Source organism: Nicotiana tabacum, chromosome 6, assembly GCF_000715075.1.
Source record: "Nicotiana tabacum cultivar K326 chromosome 6, ASM71507v2, whole genome shotgun sequence".
In the NCBI taxonomy this organism is placed as follows: domain Eukaryota; kingdom Viridiplantae; phylum Streptophyta; class Magnoliopsida; order Solanales; family Solanaceae; genus Nicotiana; species Nicotiana tabacum.
The window spans coordinates 186,993,870-187,011,276 of NC_134085.1; the positions used below are offsets into that span (position 1 = coordinate 186,993,870).

Genomic DNA, 17,407 nt, shown 5'->3' on the forward strand with positions numbered 1-17,407 from the left:
TTCCGATTTTCCTTTTTCTTGTTCTGTTTGTTTCTTTTTCTTCTTTTTCTTTTGTTTCCTAATTAATAAAACTAAAATTCTAAGTTAAATTATAAACCAAATTAGCTTAACATACTAATTAATTCCTAATAACAATTATCACACCAATTAAATACCAATTAAAATAAAATCACACAATTGGACGTTAAATGCTAAAAATGCAAAGTACATATTTTTGTGATTTTCATTCTCGTAAAACCAAATATTGTTTAATTAATTCCTAAATTGTAAAGTTAAATCCCAAATGCACAGGCAACATATTTTTTGTATTTTTCCTTAATTAAAATAAAAATAAACATGCACAGACAAATACAAATAAATCACAAACAACACAAAACTATTTTATTTTGAATTTTTGGGAGTAGTTCTTGTAGGGCAAAAATCACGTGCTCACAACTATTATGGGTAAATGTGCCAAAAGGGTCATCATGAGATAAACATAATAAAATATAAGTTAACACTAGACATATGATGACCTAACATGACATAGAAACTTATATATGTGACATATGTGCCTATAAGACCAAAGTGATCACTCATACACTGAACATAGGCCGACAATGCCATACAATTTTCACATACATGACATCTGTCTACAAGTCTCTAAGAGTACATAAACATCATAAAGGTCGGGACAGGGCCCCGCCATACCAATTAATACATGTCTAAATCATACTAACCAAATAGGCAACTCCGGAGCAAGTGGAGTGCACCAACACCTTTCGCTGAGCTGATAGCCTACTAGGAGGAATGTAAACCTGTCTATCGGGACCTGTGGGCATGAACATAGCATCCCCAGGCAAAAGGGACGTCAGTACGAATAAAGTACTGAGTGTGTAAGGCAGGAAAGCATAAACAAGAACAGTAATGTAAAGAGAGATAGAGGAAATACAACCTGTAACATATGAGTGCCTCTGGGGGCTACTAACATGAAATGCATAATACATATATATACATAAACTTTTAAAAACATACGCCTCTGTGGGCATCATTATCATCACATCGTACCCGGCCTCAAAGAGGACTCGGTAAAAACATACCCGGCCATTATAAGGCTTGGTAGAATCGTACCCGGCCACGTGGAGCTCAATAAACCCAACTGATCAGTGGTTGCACAATAAGTGTCGTACCCCACCGACTATAGCGCGGCTCGGTAGAGTAAAATAGATACATATATATAATGCATGCTAGACTCATGGAATCACGTTCTAAACCTTTCGGAGTGACATAAGGTCGTTGCACCTTCGATTAACATTATGGACATCCATACCTTCAAAATGAACCTTGGTAAGATTCAAGGATCATACACACTTGTTTAGAATAACTTTATAAGGAAAGAACAACATGGACAACCTTAGTTTCTAGGAGTAGATCAGTTATGAATTAGCGTACCGTTTATGTTCATTTCACTTTAGATCAGCCAATAGAAAGAAGTAAGTTCCTTAACATACCTTAACCACGTTGAGTCCATAATACCTCCCAAGCAACTCCACGTTGAGTCCATAATACCTCCCAAGCAACTCTTCAACCAACTCAACTCAATCTACCATTGCATAAGGAGATTCAAAATCAGTATTGAATAAAGGCTAAGTCTGCAACTTAAACTTGTAGCTCGTTCATATAAATTCGGGCAGCATCTCCCCTGTAACAAGAGTCTCCTTCAATACCATATACCAAAACAAATTACCAGAGAAATCCAGCAATACATAATTATGAACAACAAGACACCATAAAACAACAATAAGTCATAACTATTTTACGACGAGCGACAAGCTCCAATTGAAATTCGTATACCCCATATCACCCCTTATAGACTTTTTACTTTAACTTAATAGTATCATTAACATGATAATAAAGTCATTCATCAATAATTCCAGCCTTATACCATATATCCATAACACAGAAAACGATCCACAATTCCAATTATTCTTAATTAGCAACTTTATTCACTAGTTCATATCTAGTTCATCCATTTAACTTAACCAATGCCAAGATAACCTTAAGCGCCTGTAGGAACACAATATAATTATCTCCTACAGTGTATGCAAGCCAAAATCCATGTTATATTTAGCTTGCAACATCCCAAAACACCCCAATCAATTCATACCAAAAACGACGACTATAGTAGTGTCAAACACCCCAAAAATATTACAAAGAATGACTAATCCATCATTTCGCCATTATGTGGTGTTTATCCACACCATTTATCCTCCAAAAACTCCATTAAATAGAAGCAAAATATATAGATCAAAAGCTACACGAAACAGCCCACAAGACAGTCCATTACAAATCAAATAACTCGAACTCACGGCTTCCGATCACCGTCCCGTGAGTTCTAACTATTATGAAATGAATTAATCAACCTTAATTGACATTTAATAGCTTGAAACCAGAAATTAGTCATTTTTATTAACTTCAAAATACCTTCCAAAACTCAAACTACAAAGAAAAAGAGAGGCTATATAGCGATACTTACGTCGTGGGGATCGTTCTAGTGTTATTGCTTCGTGATTTCGTGCCATAGATGATAATCTTGTTGGATATCCTTGTGGATAGCTTGAGGGTGAGGTTAGGAGTGATATTTGGTCTAGGTCTCTGGAATAATGGAGAAGGAGACGAGTTTGGGATGTAAATATCCCGTTTTTCCAAAAGTCAAAAAGGTGCCACTTGGCACCCTCACATAGGTCCTCCTTCAGGCACTTCTATCTTTTTATCCGGATGTCATATGAACAAACGGTTTAGAGCGTTGGAAACTAAATTCCAAGACCTTAAATTTGGTATATAATATTTCCCAAAAAGACCTCATATAATATACAAAATTTATTGCTCAAAAAGCTCCATTACAAGGCAAATCCTTAGTCGGTTTTTCCACAACTTAAATCCGATTTTTCTCAAACTTTATACTTCATATCCAAACATCATATATAGTCATATCATGGCTTTAAACTCATTTAAATCATGATTAACAAGTCTCACATTCATCTTAACTTACTTAACACTTCGGCAAACCTTTCTTATCCTTGTAGAAGAATTTCATCCTTTTTGAGCTTACATTAGATAATCCTATAATGATAGTGACGTCTGAAGTACGGGGTGTAACAACATGTACCCTTATAGACATTTGTCCTTAAATATTAACTCTTAAAGGCTTGCAAAAAATGGGACGTAACGCCAAATATACGTTCAAAGAGGATCTCATTTCTAAGCTTACATCAATTGACTTACGACGTAATTTCACGTACAAAAACATGGGTTGTAACATTATACAACTTATCTACAATTTTTATACATTATTTTTACCTAGTTAAATATAACTACAATATCATACGACTTAAATATAATTTTTATACAAATTTTATACAATATGTCTTTGTATATATTTTGTATCTGATTTGTATATATTTTGTATCTGATTTGTGATTCTTCCTCTCTAAAATTCTAATCAAACTTACTCTCTTAATACAATTTTGATACATATCAATAACTCTATATAAAAAGATTGTATTGATAACTTAAATGCAAATTTTATACAACGATCCATACATTATACAACTATTGTTTTACTTTCATACAACATTCAAATAAAAAAAAATATATAACTATAGCAGAATACAATTTACATACATTTATACTACAATTTTTCTACAACTTCGTAAGTACATGATATGTCATGTGTTCTTCTTCTTCTTCTTCGAGTTTCAATTTGAAATTCAGTCAAATCAAGTCTTATCTTCATCAAAACACCCTCAAAATTGAGATATAAACTCCAAACAATATTCTTGATTGTTTGTAAAAACACCCAATCAAACAAATAACGGTTTTCGAAAACCCAAATTTGATTTCAAAGCTTCAAAGCTTTTTAATGGATGTCAATGGTGGAGAGTCAAAATTTATTGATTGACAATTTCAATTTGAACACTAATTGTGCAACATGAAAGGAAATTAAGTTAAAATGATTGAAATCCATTGATGAATTTCATTAAAACTCTATACAATAAGAAATCATAAAAAACAAAGAACATCAAATGAAGAAAATTGAGAAAAATAACAGAGAAAGAGAGGAGAGAGACGATGTCACGACCCAAAACCTAGACCCGGTCGTGATGACGCCTCTCGTGAAGACAAGGTTAGCTGACACAACACCCAATTCATTTTAAACAATTAAAATAACACAATTTAAGTCATTAACATGATTAAATCCCAAAAGAAATAGTGAAACAATACAATTTGCGGAACAAACACAGCCCGACATCGGGGTGTCACCAGTCATGAGCCTCTAACATAAGTCTATAAGTCTGAAAGGGTTTATACAGTCTATTACAGAACTAGAAATAGAAAGTAAGATAGGAAGGAGAAACATTGGGCTGTGAACACCGAGCAGCTACCTAGTGGACTCCAAATAGCCTACTGGGAGCGATCAACCCTCACTGACAGGACCTGAAGCTCTTGAATCCACACACAGGGTGCAGAGAGTAAAGTGATTACTCCAACTCAGTGAGTAATAACAATAAATGAAGACTGGGCGATAAGAAATCACGTAAAAACACAACAACATGCTATAAAGAGGCAGTGTAAAACCAATAAAATGCAATAAAATAGTGAAATCTTATAAAAACACCTTAGTTCAGAATAATCTTCTTTAAAATACCTTTTTGAAAGTTAAACAAGTAAAATGAAAGGCAGCTAGAAAAGATAAACACATAAAATCCGTCCCTCGGGCATAATGTCAACAGAATCAGCCCCTCGGGCCATAACATGGAACAACACCAGCCCCTCGGGCTATATCTCATATCATAATGGGTACACGCGCTCACTAAGGGTGTACAGACTCCGAGAGGGGCCCCTTACGGCCCAAGCGCAATATCAAGCCATCTCGTGGCATAATCAAATAGGCTCTCGGCCTCATATCAAGCCACCTTGTGGCGTAGAACTCAGGCCCTCAACCTCATAATCATAATCAGTACAACATTGTTGCGGCGTGCAGCCGATCCCATAATAACCTTACAACACAGGCCCTCGGCCCTACTCAATCAGAAATCTCTAAAAGTCACTCGGGCACAGTAAAATATGATGCTTAGCCCAAAATATCATTTAAAGTGTTAAAACAGAGTAAACATAGCTGAGTTAGGAAAATAATATAATATAGCATGACTGAGTACAGATATAAAAATCAAAATAGTTAGGAAATAGCAGTAAAAATCCCCTAAGGATCCAAAACCGTTGGCACGAGGCCCAAATATGGCATTCAACCCAAAACATAATCATAGCAAACAGTTTCTAATCAAATACGCGGTAAAATAGTCATTCGGGATAGACTAAGTCACAATCCCCCAATGGTGCACGACCTCACGCTCATCATCTAGCATGTGTGTCACCTCAATATAGCATAACGATGTGAAATTCGGGGTTTCATACCCTCGGGACAACATTTACAATCATTACTCACCTCTATCCAATCCAAACTCTAGCCCGCGATGCCCTTGCCTCTCGAATCGGTCTCCGTATGCTGCAAATATAACCAAAATCAGTGCAAAACCATCAAAACATGCTCAGGGAACAAAACCCACTCGAAAGAAATTAAATTACAACACAAATTCTGAAATTGGCCAAACCCGACCCCCGGGCCCGCGTCTCGGATCTCGATAAAATTACATCAATAGACTCCTTATCACTCCCCGAGTTCATTCATATCAAAATCACCAAAATCCAACCACAAATGATCCTTCAAATCCCTAATTTTAGGTCTCCAATTGCAAGTCCTAGTTCTTCAATATTTAGGCTTAAATTCAACAATTTTCATGATTAATTAGGTAGAAATCACATTAGGATCGAGTATTAAGTCCATAAATCTTACTTCCAAGTGTTTCCCCTTAAATCCCTCTTCAATCCTGTGACGACCCGGCCGGTCGTCTTAAGAATTAATGCCCCGATCCCCTATTAACTGCTTTCCCCAAGTTTATTTATGCTAATGTGATTTGCCGGGATACTCGGTTTTGAGTTTTGAGGAGTTTTGGGACACTTAGTACCTAAATGAGAGCTTAAGTGTTAGAAAGTCGACCAAAGTCGGAACAGTGGGGAGACAGCCTCGGAATGGAAATCTGACGGTTCCGTTAGCTCCGTTAGGTGAATTTGGGGTTGGGAGCATGTTCGGAATGTGTTTTGGAGGTTCGTAGCTAATTTACGCTTGAAATGCCGAATTTTGAATTTTTGAAGTTTCCGGTCCGATAGTGAGATTTTGATCCGAGGGTCGGAATTGAATTCCGGAAGTTTCAGTAGCTCTGTTATGTCATTTGGGATGTGTGTGCAAAATTTTAGGTCATTTGGACGAGATTTGATACAGTTTTTGATCGAAAACATAATTTAAGGGTTCTTGGAGTTCTTAGGCTTGAATCCTATGTGAAATTGGTGATTTGATGTTGTTATAAGAGTTCCGAATTGTTGATCAAGTTTGAACGATGTCATGGGATGTGTTGGTATAATTGGTTTGAAGTTCCGGGAGTTCCGGGTAGGCTCCGGGATGTTATAGTGCAAAAATCATAGCTGTAGCAGGTCTACAGGGGTTGCAGGCCCCAGAACTCACTCACGCGATCCTCACAAAAATTAGTGCGCCTGCGTTGAGTGTTATGCGGACCGCACAAAAGTGGCCGCGGCCGCAATAGGCGTCACGCGGACCACACAAAGTGGGGCGCGGCCGCGGTGAAGGGCTCTCCCGCTGGTCCTACTTCGGAAGCTCATATCTTTTTATCTACAAAGAGTTTTGAGGTGATTCAAAACGAAAGTTGTAGCTCTTCGTGTCTAGTTTCCAGAAAAGTAAAGATATTGCAATGTGGACATCTGTAGCAAAAGTTATGGCCAAAATACTAAAGCCTGTCACTGCAGAGGGAGGCATGTGCGGCCGCACGTTGCCTTTGCGCGGACCGCACTGACTTGCGCGGACCGCGTGAGGTTTGGTGCGGCCCGCAGTAGCTGGAAACCTGAGGGGTACCTATAAATACGAGGTTTTGGGTTTTATTTAATATTTTGACCTAGAGAGCTCGGATTTTGGCGATATTTCGAAGGTTTTTCAAGAAATTCATCGAGGTAAGTGATTTTAACTCAGATTTGGCTAGAATACATGAATCTAACACTGAATTCATCATTTAATTCGTGATTTGAGAGGGAATTTGGGAAGAAAATTGTGAAACCTTTCAAAAATGTAAAATGATGATTTAAAGGACCAAATAGTGTCGGAATTATATAATTTTCATATGGTTAGACTCGTGATAGTGCGAGGTTTTTGGGAATATAAATTTTTACCGATTCCGAGATGTGGGCCCGAGGGGCATTTTGGTCATTTTCCATAATTTAGCGTATTAGCTTTGAATTAAAACATAGGATCATTTGTTTGAGATGATATTTACGATATGCAATTGAATTGATTAGATTTGGGCCATTTGGAGTCGGATACTCGTGGCAAAAGCGTGGTTTCTAGTTGATTTTGAGCCGGTTCGAGGTAAGTGGCTTGTCTAACCTTGTGTGGGGGACCTTTCCCCTTAGGATGTGCTATATTTGATAATTGAAATGCCCTGTACGTGAGGTGACGAGCGCGTACTTGAGCTAATTGTTGAAAATCCGGTTTTTCCTTAAGTATTTCAATTGAGTTCTTTTCTTGTTTTATTCTACTTGTGAATTTAGCATGTTGCTAGTCTAGAAAGGCATGTTTAGTTGACTTAATTGCCTATTTGCTTAAATTGCATTACGTGAAGCATGTTAGGCTAGAAGTAAATGTTTACTCGGTATGAATTAGCGTTTAATTTAATATTCTTATGTTGTTGCTATGTGTTTTAAATTGGGACTACGGGTTAGATTCCCGGGAGATTCCCCCTGCACATTTACTTTGGGACTACGGGTTAGATTCCCCATGCATATTTACTTTGGGACTACGGGTTAGATTCCCGGGAGCTTCCTCCTGCACATTTACTTTGGGACTACGGGTTAGATTCTCGGGAGATCCCTCGTACATATATTGAGGATACCGAGAGATTCTCGGAGTACCAAGAGATCCCTAGTACATATTGAGGATACCAAGAGATCCTCGGGATACCAAGAGATCCCTGACTTATATTGAGGATACCGAGAGATCCTCGGGATACCAAGAGATCCCTAGTACATGTCGAGGATACTAAGAGATCCTCGGGATACTTAGAGATCCCCGGTTACTTTCCTTATGGTTTGCTTTCATCATTATTTCCGTTATTGTACTCTTATTATCCTGCATAGATTCTTACTGTAGGTTCTCAATTGCACTGCTTATCTTATCCTGCCATCTTTATATTTTATATAACTTCAGTAGGGCCCTGACCTTCCTCGTTACTACCCAACCGAGGTTAGGCTTGGCACTTACTAAGTACCGTTGTGGTGTACTCATGCCTCTTCTGCGCATGTTTCTTTTTCATGTGCAGATCCAGGTACCTCTACTCAGGCGCACTATCAGTGAGGCAGGAGGACTACGGAGACTTCGAGGTAGATCTGCTGCGTCCGCAGACCGACGAGTCACCCTCTTTATTCTATCTTTAGTACTTAGTTCTCTTTCCTTCCATTTGTTAGATATTCTGGAGTTTGGAGCCTCACTATACATTTCTGTAGCCTATGTTTTCCCGTGAGTTTCCGGGTTTTGGGATTGTTTTAGTCTTGAGATATTGAGTCGTATATGCCGAGCGGCATTCAGTACAATTTCCTTTTTAGATAATTAAATATGGTATTCTATTTTTCCGCAATTATTATGTTTCTGCAAGTGTTAGGCTTACCTGGTCACGGAGACTAGGTGCCGTCATGACATGTTCACGGTTGGTGAACTAGGGTCGTGACAAATCCTCTTCAAAAAGCTTCAAAATCGCCCAAAAATGGAGGAACTTATGCTCAAAATCGCAGAAATGGGCCTTTTAAACATTCTGCCCAACTATCTCAATTCCTTCTTCGCGAACGCGGTCAACGCCTCGCGTTCGCGAAGCACAAATTTAAGTTGACCAAAATCCCTCTTACGCGAACGCGATGACTCCCTCGCGAATGCGATGCCTCAGCAGCTCAAACCATCGCGAACGCGTCTGCTATCTCGCAAACGCGATGCTTCCTGACTCCAACCCTTTGCGAACGTGGGACCTCCCTCGCGAATGCGAAGGCCAAATCTCCAGCCTCTCATCCTAACCCTTCGCGAACGCGAGGGCCCACTCGCGAATGCGAAGGCCAAAAGTCTGCAACACTCACAGCAAATTTCTGTAACTTTTCACAACTTAAAATGATCCGTTTAACCACCCGAAACTCACCCGAGGCCCTCGGGACCTCAATCAAACATGCCAACGTATCCCATAACATCATTCAAACTTGTTCCAACCTTCGGAACGCTCAAAACAACATCGAAACACCATATTCGCATCGGATTCAAGCCTAAGAATTCCAAAATCTTCTAAATTCTGCTTTCGATAAAAAAGTCTATCAAACCACGTTCGAATGACCTGAAATTTTGCACACACATCCCAGATGACACAACGGACCTACTGCAACTTCCGGAATTCCATTCCGACCCTATATCAAAATCACACCTATCAACCGGAAAAAGCCAAAATTTCAATTTCGCCAATTCAAGCCTAAATCTACTTCGTACCTCCAAAATACATTCCGATCACGCTCCTAAGTCCCAAATCACATCCCGAAGATATCAGAATCATCGGAACTCACATACGAGCCCTTTAACACATAAGTCAACATCCGGTTGACTTTTCCAACTTAAGCTTACTCAAAGAGACGAAGTGCCTCAAACCTTACCAAAACCTCTCTGAACCCGAACCAACCAACGCGATAACACAAAATACAACTGAACAAGGCAATAAGAAGCAGAAATGGGGAAAACAGAGCGGTAACTCATGAAACGACCGGTCGAGCCGTTACAGACGAAGACAGATAGAGAGACGAAGAGAGAGAGAGAGAGAGAGAGAGAGAGAGAGAGAGAGAGAGAGAGAGAGAGAGGGCAAGTATAAAGGGATAAGGAAATAATTGATATTTCTTATTCAATTCCTAATGTAAAGGGATACTCATTTAAAGCTTATTTGTATATAATTGGTAAATTGTATATGACTATGTAATTAAATTGAAACTTGAGTAGGGAGGGTAATAAAGTTTCAAATAGTGTATAAGAATATAAAAATCTCTTCTGCTAAATAGGTCCTTTTCACTCTTTTCTTTTCACTTTTTATGTCTTATTAAAGTACTTTTCTTTTTGGATTTCTTTTAGAAGATACTAAATGAACAAACAAAATTCTACTCTAATTAAATTAAAGCTGCCAAGATAAAAATATTAATAAACTATTTTTAGTTTAGGAAATATATAAAGATTACTAAAAAGAATTATAAAATCATTAGCTTGAACATAAATATTTTTTGTGAATTTCCTTTTCTTTTTCTAATAAAAACAAAGTAGTATTTTAAATATGAATCTTTTGTTGGAAATATAAATATGGTCAAAAATTATATGCTCATAGTTATGAAGTACATAAATTTTAATCCCAACTAAACATTAAAATTTCAAAAGTGCCACAGTTCGGACACCATGAGTCCTGCTTCTATATAATAGTAAAGTAATAAGGATAAAAGTACATTGGATGGATTAGAGCGTAAAAGGAGAGAGAATGATCAAAGTTTAAGACCCAAGACATGTACACTTCAAAAATTCACCTGCACATTGCCATGCACTGATCATGAACAATGCTTATGTTTTTTTTTTATGGACTAGAAACTTTAGCGAAAGTGTCATGTCCTCTCCTGTAACAACAAAATATATTGCTTCGCCTAAATTAATTTGAGCATCCTGAGGAGCGTAAAACACTAACACGAAATTGATACTTGTTAGCCAAAGATATAATAGTATAACTATCGTCTCTACAGTGATTGAATTTGAATAATGTTTAAGTAATTTTCAGTTTTAACGACATTCAAAATAATTAACAATTTAATTGGGGTGTTTATGAGATAAAATTAACTATTAAAATTAAAGCAAAAAAAAAAATGATCACAGAAAACTAGAGAGTAAAGCAATGAGTCATTATCAAGACGAAGAATAAGGGTTTTAATATAATAGGTGCAAGATTGCTATCCTGGATATGACACTGTTATCTTTCACTCTTGAGGTTTTATCGTTTCCCACGAATTCAATAGGTGATTAGCTTATACTTCCGATTCAAACTCCTCTCTCGATTAAATCTAAATCTTTCAAATAAGCTAATGTGAAATGTGGTAAAACTTGCATGAATCTATTGATAGGAATGATCTAAGGGAAACTTCTCGCGAATATTTCTCAATCTTAATTTAAACAGTAATTCAAAAAGCTCTCTCGATTATTTCAAAGAATCACCAAAATAAACTAAGGCATACGCTACTGATGGATTATTATATGCAACGGAAGCAATCCCAGTATCAAAATCACATGTAATCTAGACAACTAGTGTATACGGGTTTTACGGGTTACCTCTTGAAGCGTGAACATATCTCTTCTATCACGTGAGCCTTCAGTTCCATAACTTCTCAATGAATCTCCATCACCTGCACAATCGTGATCCTCGAACGTTCCACGGTCTTCTACTGTGTTATCCAAATAATATCTGAAAATAGCAATTTCATGTGGGCGAAATTTTCTAAGGAAAAAGGCTGAAAATTTCGTCCACCATCTCTATCTTCTCTAGGTGGAAAACCTTATGTATTTATAGCACAAGTTTTAAGGGTTAAAACCCTTTTTCAAAACCTGTTTGGTTTTCTTTTCCACCAGAAAAAGATTCCTTTATTTTCTATTATTTAGGCACATTAGGGACCGCAGAATTTAATTAACAAGGCTTCCAATTATGGAATTAATTTGTAATATTTGAAATTAATATTCACCATAATTAATTACGAATTATTCCACTAAAAATTCGTAGTTGCACTCCTTATTCAATTTCGAAATTCATCCATTAAATCTTATTTAACTCCCCATGTTAAGATCCAGATACTAATCAATTAAATTAAATTAGTGACGATTTAGTTTATTGATTATTTTCTTTAGACTTTCGCTTAACTTATTTCATGTGTCGGATACAAAATCCACCGGCTGGGTTAACACATGAAAACTTATAAGCTTTCATAAAGGTGTATTATCAATCTCTAAACCGAGACATGGATTCCATCAACTAACTATTATTTCGCCAATGTACATTATTATTATACAATTTACCAGGCATATTGACCCACGAAAGAATCTTTCCTTTTAATAAATCAAAATAATAATAATAATAATAATAATAATAATAATAATAATAATAATAATAATAATAATAATAATAATAATAATAATAATAATAATAATAATAATAATAATAATAATAATGTACATAGCTAATAATAATTATATCAAGATTAAGAGTATAAGTACATTTAATGGCTAGAGAGTTTATTTTATTAAGTCAGTATAAAATACTTATCTCTACTTGATCCGTTCAATACATACAAAATGTACTAGTACAAGAAGTTGGAATTAAATCATTCCCATAATCAAGATAAATTATATTTAATCTTGTGCTAAAATCATTCCTAATGGTTTGTCCAATTCCATCATTAGATTCTGAATTCAAATTTATACTTATAAGACTGTTGATTTAGTCTTCCGTGTATATGTCACGACCCAAATTTCCCACCCTAGGGAGTCGTGATGGTGCCTACTAATGTGAGCTAGACAAACCAATCCTTTAACTACTTACTTCTTTAACCAATTATTTCTTTTTAATAAATATAAGGCGATAACGTGATAACAGCGGAAATCCAAATTTAAGCGGAAGACAACCATAAAATATATGAAATTTGTATCTATTACAAATACTTAAGCCTTAACCACCCAAAATCTGGTGTCACAGTGTCACAGACAGTCTATGATTGCTACGTACAAAGTCTGAAGAAATAACAGTACACTGTTTCTGAATAAAAGGGAAATGAAACAGGAAATAAGGATAGGGGGAGACGTCAGGGCCTGCGAACGCCTGCATGACTACCTCGGGCCGCCTGATGAACAAGAATCAGCAATTCTACTGCGGTCCGGAGTCTACAACACTGGGGTCTGCACAAAAGAGTGAGAGTGTAGTATCAGCACAACCGACCCCATGTGTTGGTAAGTTCCTAGTCTAACCCCGGCGAAGTAGTGACGAGGCTAGGACCAGACTAACAAATACACCTGTGCATTTATATAATATACAGCGGAAAGTAAAGCAGAAATAAGCAAGTAAAGGTGGGAGGGGAAAACATGTTGCAGGGGTATACCAGTATTAATAGTAAATCCAGAGTAACAGTCTAAGGGCAGCTTAGAATTCACAGCAAAACAAAAGAAACTAGTATCCAAACTAAACACACTTGTATCAATAATTGTTGCGGCGCCCAACCCGATCCCAATATATATAAACACTGTTGCGACGTGCAACCCAATCCACATATATCATTGTTGCGGCGTGCAAACCGATCCACATATAATATTGTTGCGACACGCAACCCGATTCACATATAATATTATTGCAACGCGCAACCCGATCCGCATATAATATTATTGCGGTGTGCAACCCGATCCACATATAATATCATTGCGGCGTGCAACCCGATCCACATATAACATTGTTGCGGCGTGCAACCCGATCCACATATAACATTTTTGCGACATGCAACTCGGTCCACATATAAAATTGACAATTATGACGAGAGTCCCGACAAGGGATCAATAAGGTCTACACTATCCTGGCAACGGATTTGACAACATAAGTAATTACGTCCCGGCAAGGGAGAAACAGCTATAACCAAACTTGTTACAACATCTAACTACCTCAGCTATAATCAAACTTGTTCCAGCATCTAACTACCTCGGCTATAACCAACTTGTTCTAACATCTAACTACCTCAGCTATAATCAAACTTTTTCCAACATCTAACTAACTCAGCTATAATCAAGCTTGTTCCAACATCTAATTACCTCAGCTATAATCAAACTTGTTCCACGAGAATAACCATAACCCTTACCCAACACAAAGAATCATCAACCTAATTAAGCATCCGTAATACCAATTAAGAACACAATGCAAGGGAACCACAATTCAACAATAGCCCAGCAAGGGGGCAACATAATGATCTCTTCTCTTTCTCACTTTTACTTCACAATTCACTTCACAACTCGAGCCAATGCTCTAGAGGTTCAATTATCACTTATACTTTCACAATTCGTTATACAACTTGAGCCAACGCTCCTCAATGTTCATAGGTCACAATTCTTTCCACAAACTTTACCCAGCAATAGAAACTTTTACCAAGGAAAGAATAATACAACGAAGTCATGAAAATCACAATATAAGACTCATGGTCATGCTCGACACCAACGTATAGATACTCGTCACCATACCTATACGTCGTACTCAACAAGAAACAAATAGCAAATAGGACACAACTCCTAATCCCTCAAGCTAAGGTTAGACCAAATACTTATCTTGATGTCACGAACACAATTTACGTTTCAATTATAGCTTTACTCCTTGATTCCACACCAATTCGCGTGTATATAGCCATAAGTTACTTAATTACATCAATAAACGCTAAATGAATCAACCCCAATGCATGAAAATGAGTTTTACAAAGTTTTACCCAAAACGTCAAAAATCGCCCCGGGCCCACATGGTCAAAACCCGAGGTTCGAACTAAAACCCGATTACCCATTCCCCCATGAACCCAAATATATGATTTGTTTTGAAATCGGACCTCAAATCGAGGTCCAAAGCCCCAATTTTTTTGAAAAACCTAGGTTTTATCCAAAACAACCAATTTCTCCCATGAAAACCATTGATTTTAAGTTGAAATTATGTTAAAAGATGTTAATGATTGAATAAATCTAGTTAAAAATGACTTACAATTGATTTGGGGAAGAAGAAGCCTTTGAACAATCACCCTAGTATGTTTATGTTTTGAGAGAACATGAAAAATGGGTTAAAATTCGTCTAAGTATAAAAGTTGCAGGTCTCAGATATGGGAATTGTGAATAGGGGTTCGCAACCGACCTCTGCTGGGTTGGGAAATGCGAAGGGTGAATCGCAATTGCGACTGGGGGTCTCGCATTTGCGACTGTAGGAGATTTAGGCGGGTGTCGCATTTGCGAAATATACTTCGCATTTGTGAAGAAGACTGCCCATGCCACCTCTCGCATTTGTGATGCATGGCTCGCATTTGTGAGCTCGCATTTGCGAGACATGCGAAGCTTGCATGTATGAAACACACCAGCATAAAACCTGCAATTTTTTAAGTTCAAAATGCACCATGTGGCCTATCCAAAACTCACCCGAGCCCTCGGGGCTCCAAACCAAATATACACACAACCTCAAAAACATCCTACGGACTTATTCGTGTACTCAAATCACCAAAATAACATCATGAACATCGAATTAAACTTCAAGATCGATGAAATTTCTCAAAACTTCTTTAAACAGCAAATTTGCATTTAAGGTCCGAATCACGCCAAATGGGTTCTGTTTCTTACTACTACATGTTTCACATAACATTTCACTTTCAAAAACCTTTATATTTTTCAGAAAATAATTTCTTTCAAAAATTCATTTCTCGGGCTTGGGATCTCGGAATTCGATTCCGGGCATACGCTCAAGTCCCATATATTCCTACGGACCCTCCGGGACCGTTAAATCACGGGTCCAGGTCCATTTACCCAAAATATTGACCGAAGTCAAATTAATTTATTTTATAGTCAAAATTTATCATTTTTCACAGATTTTCACATTTAGGCTTTCCGGCTACACGCCCGGACTGCGCACGCAAATTGGGGTGATGATAAAAGAGGTTTTTAAAGCCTCAGAACACAGAATTCATTTTAAAACAAGTGGTCATCACAGTATAAGCTAAACTCTATACACTAAATCATCTACTATATAAGCAAAGGACACAGACTAATATATGATCTATTTAAAACTTTATTAAAACTGAATAAGCAATTATTTCATAATAAATACTATATCTAAACCAAACCCATGGTTAATAGTATATATTCCAACAATCTCCCACTTAGACTTTTAACCATGACAATTATTAGAATATACTATATCCAAATGCATGGTTAATAGTATATGCCCCAATAATCTTTCACTTAGACTCATAACCATGCATCTACAACTTTCTCAGGCATTCTTTTAAATGACTATTAAAAGTCTTCACCAAATAAGATTTTGTTAAAGAATCTTGCCAAGTTATATCTGATGCAATAATTGTCCAATAGTGCTTTGCCGTAACTATCTAGTTTGGTATTAAACTCTTCAGGGATCCTGTTACCGAAACTATCCTAAGAGTGTACACCACTATGATTTTCTTTAGAATTCTTTCACTACGAAAAAGTACTACTAATATTCACTTCATTACCTTACGACATTGAAATATTAGTGACTTCTTACTATAGTTGTCACGACCCATTTCCATAATAGGTCATGATGGCGTCCAACACCATTGTCGGCAAGCCAACGCGGAAATACTAGATAAGTTCCCATTTACTTTTACCCAAAATAATTGCAATGACTTCTTAAGTTGAACTAGAAATAATAAATGATCAGTAAAGCCGAAATAATCATACAATCCCAAAATAATAGTCTACTAATGTGTGTGCCAAGACCTGGTGCCATAAGCTATGGACAACTAGTAGAATATACAAAACAATCACACTATCCTACTGTCCGAAACAGAATAGATAGCAAAAATACATAAGAGAGACTTCTTCAGGCTGTGGAACGGCATGGGAAAGAGAGCAGCTCACTGTAGAAGTCTCGAAATCCGCTTAGGGATGTGCACCAGACTGATAGCTAGAGACACCTACCTCAGATCCTGTACAATTAAGTATAGAAGTGTAGTATGAGTACATAAACAATATGTACCCAGTAAGTATCCCGTCTAATCTCGAAGAAGTAGAGACGAGAGGTCGATTTGATACTTACTAGGGTCAAATAATATGAGAAAGAATTTATAATAAGCAAGGATCGCACAATTAATTAACATTTTATGGCAAGGAAGAACAGTTCTTTCTCCAGATAATATCATGGGTATCCATTTACGTTTCAAGGCATATATGAAGTTCATTCCACATAAAACACTAAATAAAACATGCGCAAGTAACACCTCTAGACATGTAATTTTTTATCTTCCCTGAAATTTTATACCTTTAATGCTTAGATATTAATTTTAGGTCTAATAGTACTAATTATTTTTTTAAAAAAAACTACAAAAATATTTTTCTTTATTTTATGAAGTTTATATTTTTGTCTTGTTAGTTATACTCTTAAAAAATATATACAAA

At 36.8% G+C, this 17,407-nt stretch overlaps 1 long non-coding RNA gene across 1 annotated transcript; it reads right to left on the minus strand.

Moving 5' to 3' along the window:
* Positions 1 to 416: 416 nt before the first annotated feature.
* LOC107804083 (uncharacterized) lies at positions 417 to 2,633 on the minus strand. Its single transcript, XR_001652168.2, has 3 exons — positions 2,516 to 2,633; positions 1,491 to 1,582; positions 417 to 811 (listed from the first exon to the last, which is right to left on the minus strand). It is a non-coding gene; the product is annotated as an uncharacterized LOC107804083 (long non-coding RNA).
* Positions 2,634 to 17,407: the final 14,774 nt, after the last annotated feature.